This window comes from Triticum urartu, chromosome 3A (assembly GCF_056163025.1).
Source record: "Triticum urartu cultivar PI428250 chromosome 3A, HENAU_Tu73, whole genome shotgun sequence".
NCBI lineage: Eukaryota > Viridiplantae > Streptophyta > Magnoliopsida > Poales > Poaceae > Triticum > Triticum urartu.
The window spans coordinates 646,499,545-646,504,214 of record NC_141875.1 but is presented as its reverse complement, the minus strand read 5'-3'; the positions used below and the strand labels follow the sequence as shown (position 1 = coordinate 646,504,214).

Here is a 4,670-nt window from a genome sequence, read left to right as displayed (position 1 = left end):
AGAAGATGAAGAGAGATCAGGAAGCATCGAGCTTGAGGGAAAAGATTGATGCCATGGTGCAATCCAATGAGTCGATGTTGTTGAAGTCGCTGGAGATCAAGAAAGAGTTGGCCGAGAAGAAGGTGAAGGAGAAGCAAGAAAAGTGGCAGTTGCTCAAAGAAGAGGGGCTGCGCAAAGCTGCCATCGAGAAGAGAAGAGCACGCGTCGCTGAAAACAAATCCATGTCCATGTTGCTCGCCAAAGAGAACAAGATCATGTCAATGAACCGCAATGACATGGACGACCTCACCAAAACATGGCATGATATGGCAAGGAGAGAAATCTTGAAGAGAAGAATGGTGGCGTCGGCCGGTCCGTGCTACAGTTCCGGTGATGTTTTCTCCGCTCCATATGGTGTCAATGTGGATGATTTCGGTACGGGAGTTGGAACAAGCGCCGGAGGTGGATTCGGTGGCGCCGATGAACTTCAAGATGGACTCGATGGCGCGGAGTGAAGATCGATCAAGATGATGCCGGACATGGGCGCAAACCTTTTGCAGGGCCCTCTTTTGCGTTAGCCGTAATGAACTTGGCTTCTATTTGCGCGTGAAACTGTTTATGTCGTTTGAATTTGAACTTGTTTGTGAAATCCTATGTCAAATGCGAGATTTGCAGTTTATCTGTTTGCGGGTCGTCGCGGTGGTGCCCAAGCAGATCCTGTAAATGCCGACCCGTAAAAAGGCATATTCCACGAATATATTTTTTTACGAATCTGTTTGGAGGGGTCTGCATCTGTGCCAGCCCGCGCCGACCCGCAAAAGCGGTTTTGCGTGAACTGCAAACGCGTTTTGCGGGCCGACAGGATGCGAGGTCTGCTAAAGTTGCTCTTAGTAATACAGAAAATTACTATGACCTTCATTAGGAAACACCTTCAAGTACATGTCTAATAACCACCAACTTATCATCAAACACGTATAGAATTTATTCTATATTTTACTACTCCTTCCAATCCATATTAATAGTCGCTGATTTAGTACAGAACGGAGAGAGTAGCAATCTACCCTGCCTCGCTTTGGTCACCGTGGCGTGCTTGAGAGAGAAACTAATATCAAATCTACCGACTAAAAGCTTCCACAAACGGATAAAACAGCCTAGGGGGGACATCGGACACGTACGTACGGGATCTATCGGCAGCAATAAGGAAAGATGCATAGTTTTTTTTTTGCATGGTTGGTTGGAAAGATGCATAGTAAGCGAGCCATCTGTGTGGGCCTTTCTATAGCATATCTCCATGGGCTGCTTCTTTTCTCCAAAATTTTTATTAATAGTAATTAATAATCACGGAATTATGAAACAAGGAAAGGATAATTCCTAATTTGAGAAATAGGAAGAACGCTAGGCATTACAGCATCCACACGTGGACGCTAGTATAAGCGACATCCAGATCGGGGCGCTAGCATCGATCACGGCCACCGTTAGGTTGGACCCCATCCGCAATCCAGCAACTTTGGCCCATTATCACCTCGGCCACCTCTCCACGGCCGCCGCCGCCGCCCTCCACCTTTGATCCCCGCGACCACCTATCCACGGCCGCCTCCGCCCTCCACCTCATCTCTCGCCAAACTCCTCAAGGCCGCCTCCCTGTAATCCCCTCGTCCACCTCCTCACTGTCAAAGTAGGTTGCGCCACCACGGCGAGATTGGCGGAGTTGACGGCCCTTCTATCTTCTCTCGACCGCGGTCACCACGTCTGTTCCGTTCCTCGTCCCTGCATTCCTCGCAGCCTCAATCGTCACCCGCCGGAGCACAGGACGGTAGGTACTGTTATTTTTCCCTCAAACTGTATGTTCTTCCTGATCTCCAATTGAATAGCACACTACAGTAGATGCTAGCAGATATCTTCTATGTATTGCATGGTATTTGTCTCTTCTTCTGATTAATAGATTGGTATTGATATTGTGCCAAAAAAATTCTAGTCCTGAATTTTCATGACTGGAAGTGTGCAACCTGGTACTTGTATGTAGTTGACAGTAAATGATTGATATTGCTCATGCGGCTGCTTTAGTGATTTGTCATTGGTTTCATAAGCATAGCTCTTACTGAGAGATAATATGATTTACTGAGGTTTATCTAATACTCTGAAGAATAAATGCAAATGATTGATGTAGTGCACTCCGAAGGCTTACTTGTTCCTTTTATCTTGTGACAGGGTACTGAAATGAATACAAATGGGCATTTTAGTGATTTATTATGGATGCCTCACAGCCAACATAAAATATCCAAATCTTGGGAAAATGTGAGTCTTTGTTGAATTTGCATGTGGCCTGTTATACTTGGTGTTTGGCTTAAACTGATTTCTGTTTGTATTAATGCAGCCTAATGTTTCCTTGAACGTACGGTGTCATCGTGTTGGCATCCCATTTGATCCTCTATGTAGGCCAGCTTTAGAGAACCTTGGTTTTTATCAGATTGCAATGATGAGGAAAATCAATGTCGACAAATACTTGATATCAGCGTTGGTGGAACGTTGGCGGCCCAAGACAAATAGTTTTCACTTACCTATAGGAGAAATGACTATTACACTGCAAGACGTCAGTTGTTTGTGGGGGCTGCCTATGCATGGTAAACCACTTGTTGGCATAGCTGATGCGCCATGGTCGGAATTAGTTGAGAGGTTGCTTGGGATTCCCATGGATGAACAACACGTGAAACAAAAGAAAAGGAGAAAAAGTGATGATAATATTGTTGTGAGGGATTCACAATACTCTCTAAATTTGGGAAAACTACGAGAACGCTTCCATGTGTTGCCGGATAATCCAATGGATAGGGATATTAATTGGCATGCTCGAGCACTTGTTCTAGAAATCCTTGGCTCCATAGTCCTTACGGATACATCTGGAGATGGAGTGCCAGCTATGTATCTCCAATTTATGCAAATTTTAGGACAGCCAACAGAGTATAATTGGGGAGCAGCTACTCTTGCTCTGTTGTATAGACAATTGAGCATGTGTGCTGAGAAGGAGAGACTAGAAATTTCAGGGCCTTTATTGCTACTACAATTATGGTCTTGGTCCCGTTTGCCACTTGGTCGTCCTAAAGTTATTTTTGAGAAGCCTAAAGAAGGAGAGGAACCTGAAGAAGAGGAAGATGAAGAAGTACATTTGGATTATAACCCTGTTTTTGGAGCAAAGTGGTGTGCTGCACACGCATTTGATGTCCCTCATAATGCTGGTATTGTATTCTAATAACTAAATTTATTACACGTCATTTGTGCTACCACAAATATTTTTCTTACCTTGCAATGAAATATATATAGGTAATGAATACTATCGGAATCAGATTGATTTGATTCGAGAAGGTGCAATTGATTGGCAACCATATGATGATCTTCTGGAGCAGATGCCTATCCAAGTTCATGATGATTCTGGTTGGTGGTATGCTAGAGTACCACTCATGCATTGTTGAATTGTGGAGTTTCACTATCCAGATAGGGTGATGCGACAATTTGGATTAAGACAGGCCATTCCACCTTCTATTCCACGTGGCGAGGCAGAGCTTCGGAGACAGCGACAAATTAAGCATTCTGCAGGAAAATCGCATAATTGGGAGGAATTCCATGTCAATTACGTTCAAGAATACAATCGCGTTCAAGCAAGTGTGTTGTCAGAAGAAATTCCCTTCGATGTAGCTAGTTTCCCTGATTACATACATTGGTTCCAACAAAATGGTATGTACACAGTATTCTTCGATTCTCAGTGCTTGGGCGGCCTAGATAAACCTATTCCATATCCTCGAGATAGTATCGAATGGACTGGCTACATGCCTAGTGGTCCGCCACTGGCTCGAATTGTAAGTGTGTGCAACACTTTAATTGTATTATTTGCATTATATAGTAATAAATGTGTAATGCAATATTTGTTTTGTCACTTGTAGGGGTTACGTGAGTTAAAGAATGCCGCATGGGGGATAAAATGTGCTACTACTAGTAGATGCAAGAAGATAGGGAAATCTGTATTGAGGTCCTGTGTAGGAAATTTGTTAGATCTGAACTTGGAGCCTAGGCTGCAAAGCATGCTCACTGAGGCTAGGTTACCACTGAAGATTGAAGATATTCCATCTGACGATGATGCTTCCTATATTGCTCAGCCACCAAGCCCCCCAAAAGAGAGCAATTCTAATGTGTTTAATGAATGGATATACTCTAGCAAAGGTTTTACAACATACTTGAAGGCTGGTGAAGCAATGAGCGATGGAGAACCTACAACACAAGATGTAGGTCAAGTGACCCAACAGACCAACTCTAATGAGCTGGTTAGAACTAGTAGGCATCAATCTAGGAGTCCGTAGCAAGCAGTTGATTAGAATGGCCATCCCCAATATGGATTGTAATAGTTTAAAAACTAAGTTTTCTCACTCCTTATTTGATAAGTTCATGTGGCAACCTACCTTGTATGAATATGGCATCATGTTGTCACCAAATGCTAAATTTGTCTGAGTTTGATTTAAGACATTTTCTACTTCATTCTAGTTGTCTAGTGCAACTTGTTATCTACCAACTTAAACTGAAAGCTGGAAAGTATGACTGATGTTGTACTGAAAGTATCCTGCCATGGTTACTAAAGAATGGCTTTCAAGTTAGAATTCTTGGTACTGCTTCAGTTTTAGGTTGTTGCTACAGTTCCTGTTAAGTGA

At 43.2% G+C, this 4,670-nt stretch overlaps 1 pseudogene; it reads left to right on the top strand.

Moving 5' to 3' along the window:
• Positions 1-2,196: 2,196 nt before the first annotated feature.
• Positions 2,197-4,670, top strand: LOC125549009 (serine/threonine-protein phosphatase 7 long form homolog; annotated as a pseudogene).